The 13,703-nt window shown below is 44.5% G+C and overlaps 1 protein-coding gene across 1 annotated transcript in view; it reads left to right on the top strand.

Annotated features, from left to right (window-relative positions):
• Nucleotides 1-283: 283 nt before the first annotated feature.
• CECR2 (CECR2 histone acetyl-lysine reader) overlaps nt 284-13,703 on the top strand; it is a 127,030-nt gene continuing 113,610 nt past the window's right edge. Inside the window, exon 1 of the mRNA XM_089527743.1 lies at nt 284-403. The gene's annotated coding sequence lies outside the window, so the exon portion shown is untranslated. The remainder of the gene's footprint in view (nt 404-13,703) is intronic.

Genomic DNA, 13,703 nt, shown 5'->3' with positions numbered 1-13,703 from the left:
TCCTCCCCCTGCCTTCGGCTGGAGCCCATCTGTTTCGCCGGAGAAGAAGAAGAAGAAGGAGGAGGAGGAGGAGGAGGCAGCGTTAGCGTCGTGGGGGACCCCCGGAGCCCCTCATGCGGAGGAGCCCAGGCCGAGGGGGCAGCCCCGGCCGCTGAAGGCTGGAGGGATGTGCCCCGAGGAGGACGGGGGGCTCGGCAGCGGAGGAACAACGCAGGCTCCTTCCAGCGGGACCTTTATCTCGGCGGCGGCGGCGGCGGGGACAGAGACCCCGGTGGCCACCACGACGACGACGGCGCCGCCGAGCCCCTTGAGGGAGCTCCGCTCTTGGTGGGAAGTGCCGGCCATCGCCCACTTCTGCTCCCTCTTCAGGACCGCCTTCAGACTCCCGGACTTCGAGATCGAGGTGAGGCTTCAAGCAGGGGGTCAATGGGATGCAGCCACAACGGAGGGATGACCCGGTTTGGACCCGCATTAACTTGTTGTCTGGCTCTACGGCTATGGAATTCTGGGAGTTGGAGTTTGTTATGGAGCTCCGCTCTGGGCCCCACAACAGACTCTAACTCCCAGAATTCCATAGCCTTGAGCCAGCCAGTGTTACAGCGAGTCCAAAGCGGGTTAGTTTTCCAGTGTGGACGGGAGCAGTCCTCTTTGGCTTTTAATCCCGCTTCTTCGGGAGGGTTTTCCCTGCGAAAAGTGTGAGGGAGAGGCTGGCTGCTGAGCGAGAGGGCTCCCGGGGGCTCTCTCTCTCTCACAAGTGTAAATCTATATCTACAGATGGAGAGAGAGAGAGAGAGAGACGTGCGTGTGGATGGAAGTGTGGATCTCTCTCTCTCTGGGTGTGTATGTATGGAGTCCATACTACGGAGCGTCAGGCCGGCTTCCCTTGAGGTCCGCCGTGGCCCTTCTCTCTCTCTCTCCCTCGGGGAGCATGGCGAGGACGGGCGCCTTCCTGGCTTCTGTCGGCCTCCTTTGCGCGGAGGCAGCCTTGCCTTGTCTGGCGGGTCGTGTGCCTCCTTCCTTCGGGTCATTTCTGACTTGTGGCGACCCCAAGGCTGGCCCCATCCTGGGCTGCCTTCGCAGGCTTTGTCCAGGGGAGGCTTGCCCTGCCTTCTGCCGCCCAGGCAGTTTCCAGTTGGGGATGGAATCCGGGGACGGGACTTCAGCCAGAGGGACTGCAGCCTCGCTTGGGTGCCTTTGAGCCTTGCAGCTCATGGGGGCTTGAAGGTGGCGGGCCTTTTCTGGGCAAAGTGTCTTCGGTGGCCGAGAGAGAGAGGGGGCTCCAGGGCCAAGCCTCCAGAGCCTCAGTCCAGCGCTGAGCAGGAGCCCTTCTTCTCGGGGAGAGGCCGAATGGTCCTCCGTGCGGAATGGCCTCCTGGAATCCCTGCCTAGTCTGGGGCTCCTTTTGTTAGCAGCACAGCCTGGGTCCAGGGGCCCCCCATGTTTTGCTGCCAGGAGTGGGCAAAAGGGAGGAGAGAAGGCCCGGATGAGAAGGGGCAGCCCTTTCCTCCCCTCTGGGCCCCTGAGGCTTTGGAAGGGTTTGTTGCTGGCCTCTCCTGGGCTTTCCTTCCTGGCCCTGGAGGGGCCACACTCCAGCCGCCTTCCAGCTTCCTGGCCGATCCTTCTGACTTTTCGCCACCCTCCAACTTTTACTGTAGTCCCCCCCCCCCCCACTCCCTCTATTCTCTCAAGCTTGGGCTTGCCTTGTTTGTTGGTTTGTTTGTTTGAAACAGGATGCCACTGTGTTTAAGTTCATCCCAATGAAGTTGGGAAAGCTGAGTGTAAAGTTCACCAACCCAATAAACAAAACAAAACACAGCAGTGGCAGATAGATTTCTTTATTCTGCCATACTGCTGACACTGGAAAGTTTTATCTCAAGCCTTCTGGTTCTAGCAGCCTTTTCCTTGGGAATCTTGTTTCATCTCTTGGATGGATTCATCCTTTTTCCCGAAACGGATCCAGTCCTGAGAAATAAAATATTATGATTCAAAAAGTATGGTGCAAAAGCTATTAAGAGCAGCTTTACTTTTTGCACGGTTCCCTGTGCTTTGCTAGTGTGAAAACATGCAGATAAAAGTGCCTGGGCCTGAAGCAGTAGCCTCAGCCCTTTTGTGTGGCTTGCGGCTGAAGTTCAGAACAAACGGTAGTCATATCAGATGGAAGAACCCAGTGTTGTGTTTGTGTGTCTGTCTATGTGTGTTACTGTACCCGAAACAGACCTCCCAGAGCCTCTGGCTCATACTGGGAAGATCCTAAGCGGCTTAGGACAATGTGATTAAACCCGGGGTTTTACCATCTGTTTATAGCAGATGTGACAACTTTGGTGCCTCTGATGCTCCTTCAAACTTTAAAGCAGACATGAAAAGCGGTTCTTGCCAAAGACGAGAAGCTGGTTTCTTGAGAGCCCAGGAGAAAAACTATCCAAGGCTGCATCCTCACTGGAAAAATAACCCATTTTGGCACTGCTTTAAGTTGTTTGGCTCAAGCCTATGGAGTTCTGGGAGCTGGAGTTTGTTGTGGGGCCCCACAACAAACTCCAACTCCCAGAATTCCATAGCAATTGAACCAGACAACAAGTTAAAGCGGTGCCAAAATGGGTTATTTCTCCAGTGTGGATGCAACCCAAGTGAAGTATTAAGTGACTGAAATGTAATGACTAAAGGTGCTGGGATTGCTTTTCAGCCACTCTGAGAGTTTCAAAGGCAAAAGGAAATAGTGCGCATTGACATGTGAAGGTTTTTAGGAGCCCACAAGACTTGGGTCTTTATGAATAATTGCTGTTTTAACATTGTGAATGACGAGCCATAACTGTCCATCTTGGGATCGTAAAATATGTATGTCACAGACATCCGTTTGGAAAATAGAAAAATGTACCCTTCTCCCTAAAGGCTGCTTAAAATGGTGGCAGTCTAGGAGGGGTTTGGCCTGCTGTGACCCAGGCAAGTGTCATACTTGACTGAAGACGCCAGAGACGCAGTGTGGAGGCTAGCTAGGCAGAACTGAGCATGAGTTCCATTTCGGCTCAAAGGAACAATAAATAATGTCTTCATCTTTCCCCCCTTTTTAAAATGTAACTCACCTTCAGGATGTTGACTGCTGTCTCTTGTTGGACACTGGCCATTTGTGGAGGCAAGGAGTATGTTCCTGCAACGTAAAGAAGGAAGAGTGAATGCATTCATAACGCTCTATAGAAACATTGCAAAGTTTTATGTAGGATTTTAGCAAACCATTACGCAGTGTGTACTGATCCAGTTTCCACAGATCTTGTAGGCACAAACTAGAAGCCCTGAGTGAATTTTCCTTGTCACTGGTACTTCCCCCCTCCCTATATGGACATTTTGGCGATTCTTTAGACAGCCTTGCAGCCTTTATTCTGATCCGATATGGGATGGTTAGCCACAGTCCAACAATTAGGTATGCTTAACGCCTTTGATGTGAAGGAGCTTAACCGGTGTCTTGGTTTGTGACTAAAGTACCTTGTTGATAATTTTGGGTGTGATTGTTTCAAAAAGAAGGAGACATGGCAGGATTCTTTGTTTTTGTCTTTAAGTGTTTCTGTTAGCTATATATATATATATTAAGAATAGCAGTGAGATGCACAATTTTCAAAGATGGCCAGGGCCCTTTTCCTAAGGTACTGAGTTCGACAGGATGTGAAACTTCTTTAAACCCCTAGAACAGGATGTGAATTTTGGAGGAGGGGAGAATCCCTTATGCAGTGCTAAGTATCTGAAAGGTGAAAGGCTTTCCCAGCCTTGGGAGTTCCTTAGCAAAGACAGCGCCTCCCCCATCAATTGATATAGACCCTTAAAAGAAGGTTCTCCTTCCAAGCTTGTGAAGCAAAAGAAAGATCTTGAATTTACAATGATAAAGGGCAATGGCAATAACCTTTCACCTTTCAAAGCCCGAATTAGCATCTGGTTTGCTTCACAAGTGAATCAGGTTGGATTTCTGGGCCTAGAACATGCTTCTCATATAGGAACACTTCATATCATCTGGGTTTTTAAAGTTTCTTTTATTTATATCCCACCTTTTTACAAAAAAAAAAACAATTTACAGCTTAAGCTTAAAACAGAACAGCTTTAAATTTAAAACGGAAGCAGTTTTCTCTTCTTTTGGAGAATGGAAGAAAGGTCTTGTGATAATCTAGCATTGCGAATTATGTTTGCTCCTCTTCTCTTTTTTAAAAAAACACCTCTCTGTTTTGTACCTGTTTGTTTAGAGTAGATTAAAACCGGCTGGAAATAAATGACACAAACACACACATATGGCATAAGAGGGTAGCCTGGTAGGAATAGGAAAGAGAAGCTGGTTATGTTTGAAAATCAGCTGAGACAGAAGTTTGTTGTGTGTCTTCAAGTTGACAGTGATTTATAGTGACTCTGTCCTAGGGTTTTCTTACCAAGATTTATTCAGACATTCCTTTGACATTGCCTTCCTCTTAGGCTGAGAGAATGTGCCTTGCCTGAAGTTACCTAGTAGCCTTCCATGGCTGAGTAAGGATGTGAATCCTGGTCTTCTGGAGACCTAATCTAGCATTAGTGACTACACCATACTAGTTATGAGACAGGGGTACAATTGCAGAAAATGTATGTTGTTGTTGTTGTTCTTGTTGTTGTGCGCCTTTAAGTGGTTTCTGACTTATGGTGACCCTAAGGCTTCCTATCAAGAGGTTTTCTTGGCAAGTTTCTTCAGAGGGAGTTTGACTGCTGCACAATGCTGGCTCTCAGAAATTGTATGTATTGACTTCCAAAAGTGGTACTCTGGGGGGAGATGAAAGATTATTGATGATATTAGAAAAGACTATGCTTGTACCTGGAAACGCTTCCAGAAATTGCACATTTCATACTGCTGAAGGTGGATCTAGAAGGACAGGAACAAAGGACTAGTATAGGGACAGAAGTCCTCATTTTTCCCCCCCAAGAGTGTTTTAATCCAGCATAGGGACTGCAGTTGTGAACACAACTTTCCCTGTTTACAACTCTTCTACATTAATGTATTGATATATGTATCGGGGAGAAGCATTTTACATTGCACAGTTTGGAGGGGAATAAGGATCAGGAGAGCTGTTTTGTGTAGACAGTCAAGGAAGAGTGGAATGGCCAATTTCAAACTGAAAAATAAATAAAGCCACCTCATAGAAAGAATTATTACAATAAAAGGACATTTTTCCTAAATACCATTTGGACCTTTGGGAATATTATTGTTAATGATAGTAAATGTGGGCTTTAGGAGCAGCATTATTTATTCAAACTCTGACCACTTTACAACCGTTGCATGAAAACAGTACCAGCATTTTCACAGTAATTTTGCAAACTGCCTAACGGTCATTTGTAACTTGGTGTTATTGAAACTGAGGGTCTGTTGTTTACATTTTACCATTTCTCTTAACTGAGTGTCTATAACTTTTATAACTTTTTGTTGTTTTGTTGCTACAGTTATTTTAATTTGATATTTTTATAGTGTCTTTGTACCCCAGCTTGTAAATATTTGAGAGAGCCAAGTAGATTTTAAAATTTATCAATGTTTGTGTGACCTGTTCCCACCGTGGTGATAGCTTCTTGGTGGGTTTCGATTAGTCTTCAAGAATTTGTGGCCATTTAAGAGTTGAATCCTAATATCTGTCCTCTGTAGGTAATGTAGCTAACTGTCAGATATGCTGGGAGTTATAGCTCAACAACATTTGGAAGGCCACAGGCTTCCCATTCCTGCTTCAGTTGAAGAACATTTCACATGTGAAGGCCACTAAGATGGGTACGGAGTTTGTACAGACCTAATAGACTGCCACTGATTTCTTTGTCCAGCGTTGAGCACCATACTTTCTGATCTTTGCATTTTTTCCCTCTGCCCCTGACTCCCTCAAGATGTGTTTTCATTGTGTTGGAGGTGCATTTTAGTGTTTTTACCATACATACAGTGGTACCTCGGGATACGAATTACCCAGCTTACGAAATTTTCAGGATACGAAAAAAATTAATTTAAAAAAACTGTTTCGGGTTAAGAAAGTTTTTTCGGGTTACGAAAAAACTTTTGGTGCTTTTCGGCGCTATTTTACACCAAATCGCGGCTTTTCCCCATTAGCGCCTATGGGGATTCGGCTTGCGAAAGCCTTTCGGGTTACGAAATTGACAGCGGAACGAATTAATTTCGTAACCCGAGGCACCACTGTATTATGTGGAATGGCTCCCAGAGTGTGTAATTAAGGTGTTATTCTACCATAAAAGCTTTGTTCCCATTGCCAGAGCCAAGCTGGAGACATAACATGTATGTGTTCATTCTGAACCTTGGCTTGCTTGAGAAATGGGGTGCCAGGATAAGTATAAGAAAGGGGGCTGGTTTAACATGGGCAGCAAAGGAAGAGTGGAATGATCTATTTTAAATGAAAAATAAAATATTTTAAGCTATTAATTGTGGCTCTTCCCTTTCTCACAACTTGTATTTTAAACTTCTTGTAAATGATGAGAGATCTTCAGTATTGCAAAATTCAAATGAGTAATACATTTTGCAACCTGATCCTGGTCATGTTTACTCACAGGTAAGCTCCATTGTATTAAGTGAAGCTTTCTTCGGGGTATGTCTAGAACTGAAGGCTTAGCTTTCTGGATTGGCTAACTATCACTGACCCATTGACATGTCCGGAGTTTATTGGCTCAATTCTCCTTATTTCATTGTTAGATGTATGTATCTTGCAAGTTAGGCAATTGACTTGTCAATGCTTTGATCAGTTAGTGAATCTAGTAGGATTTAGTCAAATTATAAGAAGGAAAGACTTCAGACGTTCATAAAAATAATGATCATGATCCTTTTTCAGGCAGTGTACAAATGCCATGTATGCTGAGGATAGGAAGCTAATGAACAAAAGGAATGAACAGCAAGGAAGAAATTAAGATGATTTATTGCAGATCCTCCTCATGTTCTCTTTCCTTCTGATGCTCCATAATTTTGCATTGGCTCATCCAAAGTCTATGTATTTTGTATCCAAAGTCTGATTTTGTTATGAATTGTGTTGGAAACTGAGTCGCTGGGTGTGAACCATCACTGAGCGAGAGAGGGCAAGGAATGTAAAGCTCCTCACTATCAGCTGGGGACCTGCAAAACCTTCCTTACTCTGCTGCCCACTTACAGAAGGGATGTCTCAACTAATTAACTGTTTGGACTCCAAATGATGCTTGCCTGGCATAACAACCATATAGCACTGTTTTTTTCAACCCCCCCCCCAAATGTTATTTATTGTACATATGGGTAATAGCTAACATAAAACAATTCTAAATTAGGCAGTGGTCTTGCCATTTCTGAGCCAGTGTTGTGTAGTGGTTTCAGTGTTCCATTATGATTCTGAAGATCAGAGTTCAGATCCTTGCTTGTCCATGGGAACCCACTGGGTGATCTTGAGCAAGTCACACTCTCCCAGCCTCAGGCAAAGGCAAAACCCTTACTGAATACATATTGTCATGGAAACCCTTTGATAAGTTTGCCAGAACTGACATGAAGGCACATAACACATGCTTGTCACTACTCAGGTATACCCATTGGCCAAGTTTCCAGGACTGTGTATACTACAACATGGCAAAAATTGGAACTTATCATGTTCTTGTGCCTAACATCATAGTGAGCAAGGAAACTTAATTATATTTTTTTTGGCTTCTACCAGGCATTTGCTTTTTACAAATATGGCTTCTGATAATGTGTATATAACAACATGAGCTAATGTTTTCTAAGAGTTCCTCTAACTGAAATGTTATGTATGTTGTTTGATTCTGTCACTTAAGTCACATGCAGAGCTAGAGATATTAAATTATGTAATAAAATAAAAACAAACAGCAAAATTTTAAACTTATCAGTCAATTTAAACACTGCTACAGGAAAAGTAGAGACTTACTATTTGTGAAGTCCTTGAAGTTTTCTTTCTTTTGAAAATTATTATAGGAGGCACAAAAATGCAATTCAGAGGGCCTCTCTTGGATCCATGGCCTCCAAATCTGCAAATTCAACCAACCACAGATCATCATGTCCCATATTATTAAATGGTGGTGAGATGAACATGGACATGCTGAAGCATGCATGTTCACATTGCTGCCATTTAATAATATAGGGTGTGACCATCTATATGTGTGTAGGTGTGTTTTGGTATCTGCTCAGGGTCCCAGAATCTAATCCCTGTAAAGCTGAAGGGCCCACTGCACTTAGTAGCTGAGACACAGAACCTAGTGTTTTCTAGGTGCTCTAGAAAACTTCAGAAAACAACACCCCTCCTCCTGTCCACAGATGTATAATTTAATTGGTATCACCCAAAAAGAAGAAAGAGGGAGGCCACACGAAGGAGCCAGCATGGTGTAGTGGTTTGAGCATTGGCCTATGACTTTGGAGACCAGGATTCAAATTCCTGCTGGACCACAGAAACCCGCTGGGGTGACCTTGGGCAGGTCACACACACTCAGCTTCAGAAGAAGGCAAAGGCAAATCTTGTCAAGAAAACCTCACGATAGGTTCCTCTTAGGGTCACCATAATTCAGAAACAACTTGAAGGCACACAGCAGCCAGGAGGCAACATCAACTGTTAATTCAGACAGTAATTTTTAATAGTTTCAGGAATACTTCATGACCAGATGAGATTGCTGTTGAGATAGTTTTGGGTGAAGAGAAGCTAAATGGGCTTTCAGATAAGCTAATACAGTAGACTGCACTCTTTCACACTTAAAATAGATGACAGCTTAGGGAGGGAGGAGATAAATGGCAAGTTCACTGGGATGGGCAAGGTGTTTCACCTCTCCCTTGCTGGAGCCAGTTGGAATGACTGATGCTAAAGCTAGGAGGGGAGTGCAGAAGAACTAGCTAGGGACCAAATTGTATAAGAACAGTATTAGGCCTGCCAGTGCTATTTATGAATCAACACATCCAAGGATTTGTCTTACATCTTGATTTGCCTAGACCAGTAAACCGCAAAGTGGGCAGTATGTCCCCTTGGGGGGTGGTGGTGGAGGAAAGATCCATGGAGGCAATGAGGGAAAAGGGGCAGCAGGGAGACCTTCAGTAAAAATAATGGTGTGCAAGACAAACAAGGGGAACCAGCAGCCTTTAGGGCCATGGTGGGGATGAGGAGTTACGAGCATGTGGCAATGGGGTAGAAACACCTGCAAGAAGGAGCTTTCACATTTGCAACCCTGCCGAAGCTTTGTGAGCTTTGCTGGGACTTGGCTGGCAGCTTGGAGCCGCACTGCTGCTTATTTTCATTAGACAGGCTGAGAGAATAGGAAGTTTGTGTTGTGGGAGGATGACTTCAAGGTGTGTGGGAAAGGGAAGGCTCTGGGGAAGGAGTGGGAGAAGTATCTAGGATAGTTTCTTTGCCTTTCTCAGACTGAGAGTCCCTCCTTGCTGAGGAAGAAAGTGGGGAGCTTGCTGTGGCCCTCTTTTCCCTGTTGGAGAAGGACTGAACGTCTTTCCTAACCAGGGAGAAGCTACTCCTTTGGCACTCAAACACTTTGGGAGCAGTAGCCAAGCAGACGGTTAAGCAGCAACTGAGAAGCCTCTCATCTGCAGCAGCCTGTGCCACAAGGGTAGCATGAGTGAGAGGTTTCTTGGTTGCTGCTCAGCCAGCTGCTTGGTTGCTGCTCCCAGGGTGACTGGGTGTAAAGGGAGCAGTGACTGAGCAGCAGTTGAAAAGTTGTCGAGCAGCTGGTCAAGCAGCAACCAAGAAGCCTCTTGCCCATCCCAGCCAAGGCAAGCCTGGGCAAGAGACTTCTCAGTCACCTTGGGAACAGTAACAGAACAGCCAGCTGGCCTTCCTTTTGCTGTAAGGTTGATGTGGGCAAGATGGAGGAGCAGGCTTTGACCACTGCCATGGCTGTATTTGGGCAAAAGAGGATGTGATGGCAATCTGGGCACAGCTGAGGTGGATGCCGCAGGCTGGGTGGCTGTTGCACAAAACAGTAGACCTAATATCAAGAAATAGGCACGGGGGGGGGGGGCACTAGGGTTTTTGTCCAAGAGGAAAGGGGGCATTTGTCTAAAACGGTTTGGGGACCACTGGCCTAGACCATGAGTGGGCAGCTATGGCCTTCCAATTGTTTTTGGGCTGCCGCTCCCATCATTAATTTCTATAGGCTATTCTGGATAGGCTGACTATCCAAAAAGCCAGTTGGCTGACAGTTGCTGGGCAGAATGGCTAATGTCCTGATTGTTTTTCCTCCAGAAAATGGGTGTGTAGGGAAACAAATTACATCCCGTTTTTGTGTTTCACATCAGCAATTGACCTTTGTGCTCTCTCTCTCACACAACCAGAATTTGCTATGTAAATTTTCATCTTGGATTTATAAAATGATAAAAATCCATATTGGAGTTGGTAAAATATTTCAGTTCAGATCCCTAAATGTCAATGTCAAGCGTTTATGTGATGCTATACAGTAGTGAATGAACAGTTCAGTCTTTTAGGTGCTTAAAGAGTCCTCAATCAATGTAGACCTCTAAGGTCTGCCCCAGCTGGGGTGAGGGGTGATCAGTGGTGATAAAGAACAGAAGAGAACTTTGCTGTAGCCTGATCTTTTATGGCTCGCTTCACAGAAGATACTTGAAAAAGACTTTGGTTTTCATCATTGTAACCTGAGCTCTCCTCTTTTTTCACTGTCATCCCAAAACCTTGTGTTCACTAGACTGGAAGACGGTGATGCTTGCAGATGTGAGCTGCCACCAGCAGCTGTATGTCTCAAAAATCTGGGAGGCAGATGTTGCATTTTCTTTTGCCTGGACCATTGCGTAATGAGAGGCTGAGGAAGGGGGATGGATTTTCAAAGGTGTTTGACTCAGATAAAGCAGTGCATCCATCAGGCCAGGCTCTGGGCATTGTTATGGGGAGAGAGTGTTGAACAGCCAGGCCCCCATGCTGGCTCCAGCAGAGGCAGCTGCTTGGCAAGGCTCAGGGCTCCTCTTTTCAAGACTCCCGCAGCTGTGGGTTTGCAGGGGAGGAGGTTGCTCAGCATTGACCAGGTCAAAAGTTCAGTGGGACATGAGGGAGATGTGTGCATGAAAGAGGAATATTACATATTTACAAAAAATAAGTGTGGCAGAACAGATCCCTGAGGCAGTTCCAGCAGCTGTGTGCTTCAAGATACCAGAGTATTTGAAATACATTAACAGCCTATTAATCTAGCTAAGAAACTGGAAATTACACCCAGGATTGTGTCAGCAGTCAGGTTACCCATAAATGTTCTTTTAAGAGTTGGTCTCCACTACTAACAAGCTCAGTCTGGTGTTAATATCTTTTTTAAATGGAAACTTTTCTCTGCCCTCCCACAGAATTAGCCACATCACTGAAACATGTATACTATAGAAATCTCTTATGCCATATTGCTTGGCTAACTTGTTGCCTTTACCTGTTCTGTCCCCCCCCCCCCCAGCTTGAACCAGTGCAACCCTCTATTGTTTCAGTGGATTCTGTTGTAATATAAGCAACAGATAATTAGGCACCTTGATACTAACAGATGTGTTGCACTTTTCCTTGGTGGAGTAGGCTCCATTGGGAGCATAAAATGCTGTTAGTAATTGGCATGTATAAATACATATATAAAGATGAGAAAGATACAGTGTTGCATTGAAAGGCCATGGACTTAACAGTGTTTCTTACATTTCTGGGCAGCACCCGGATGTATGCAAAATAAGATAGTAGTGTCAGGCTCAGACATTCACTATAATGGAAGCTATAGCATATGTGTTTGGAAAGAAACCCAGAGTTGTGATTAGATTCAGTTGAACAGAATCAAGTTGCTAATAAAAGTAAATTTGTCTTCTCTTGAAATGGTTTTTGTTACATTATATGACTTTGAAGTCAGTCATTGCTTTTCCATTGCTTTCTGAATCCTGTACTGTTGTATGTTATGTCACACCTGTGTGCATGTAGAGTTTGTGCTGGCTATCTCATATAAACTACAGGAAAACATTGTTACCAAGTATTGTACTGGAGCATGTGTAGATGATTGTACCCTTGAAGTTATTAGTTCTTATACTGGCACGTTTCTGGTAGAGTAGAAAATAGACTCAAAATAACAATGATTGCCACCTCAAGACTATTAACAAGCTCATTTATATTTTGTCCCTTCATCACTGGGGTCTGGGAAAAAGATATTCTTTTTCATTTAATTATACACAAATTTATTATTTAATTATAAACTAAATAAATTTAATTATGCACAACTAAAATGCCTATCTATGAAAAGTGTACACAAATGTGGTTTAGTTACAAAAAATGTTTAAATGTGTACATGGAGAAAAATGCATGAAAATATTAATTACCATAGGAAAAGTCTATACCAAAATATGCATATTGTGAGTGTAGAAAGATAAAAACAAAATAAGTATTTCAACCTAAAGCCTTAATGGATGAACAAACATGGATGGACAAAATGTTGGTGGGATTTGGAGAAAGGCAGGAAATTAAGACATTGACTTCCACATCAAGTTTCCATTATAATGTTGTGGTGTTGTTGTATATCATTTGAAAAGTTGTGCTGATGCTGTCCAGCAAATTAACTAGTTGCAATAGTTAGTCTAGAATTTCATTGATACTGAGATGGAAGAATGTGAAGGTCTTCCTAACTGAATTTCTCCAGTTCCTATGTGTCTAATGTTACTGATGCATCTCAGGTAGAAGCAAATCCTTTGGAGAGAGGACTTCAAGTAACATAGTTCTGAATACCATATATACCTGTGTGTAGGTCCACCTCATGTACTGAGTTGACCCTCAGTATCCACCGATTCAATCATCCATGGCTTGAAAACATAAAAATAAAATATAAATTCCAAAAAGGAAACCTTGATTTTGCTATTTTATATAAGAGACACCATTTTACTACCACATTGTATAAATGGGACTTGACAATCCATGGATTTTGGTGTGGATGTGTGTGTCCTGGAACCAAACCCCAGCAGATATCAAGGGCCCACTATATAAATCAAAGGCAGGTTTGGGGGCCAACATTATGAAATTTGCTATGACAAGGGTAAAACTTAGATCCATGTAATAAAGAAATATTTTTCTCTCCTTTTAAAAATGGATAGAGAGAACATACTTAGGAAGAGTGAAAGAGAAGGAGAGGATCTGTTTACAGCGCGCCTGCACCATACGCGGGCGTGCCATACGCGCTCAAGCCGCAGGGTGCGCGCGCCCGTTGTGCCCCGCGTGTGCCTGCGCCGCTGCGCCGCCGCGCACGAGCCCCATTGTTTCCAATGGGGCTCGAGCATAGGCAGAATTCGCCTTACGCGGAGGGATCCGAAACGGATCCCCCGCGTAAGGCGAGGACAGACTGTATTTGGATGTGTGTGTGTACATGGTATTGCTGATCTTAAAATGCCTACATCTATACAAATACAGATAGGGAAAGGAATATAAATGAGGGGAAAGAATGTCAAATCCCATGAGGCTTATACAGTGAGTCTATGGCCAGTTCCGCACAGACCAAAAGTACGTGCACAGCACGTACTAGGGTTAGAAAAGAGTGTCCTTTCCGGATGCCCCAACCCTAGTACATGCCGAGCATGTACAAAATGGCGGTGCCCATTCTACATGGGTGCTGCCATCTTGACGTAGCGGACGCTTAGCGTCCGCACGTCGCGGTGCAGTAATGACACCGCAGGTGCGTCATTGGCGCCTTGCGGCATCATTACCGCACTGCAAAAAGAAGCCGCTTTTTGCGGCTTCTTTTTGCTGCGCGGAGGA

The sequence above is a fragment of the Sceloporus occidentalis genome, unplaced genomic scaffold (assembly GCF_023333645.1).
Source record: "Sceloporus occidentalis isolate IW3139 unplaced genomic scaffold, rSceOcc1.0.p SCAF_5, whole genome shotgun sequence".
Taxonomy (NCBI): domain Eukaryota; kingdom Metazoa; phylum Chordata; class Lepidosauria; order Squamata; family Phrynosomatidae; genus Sceloporus; species Sceloporus occidentalis.
This window is presented reverse-complemented; position numbering and strand designations above follow the sequence as displayed.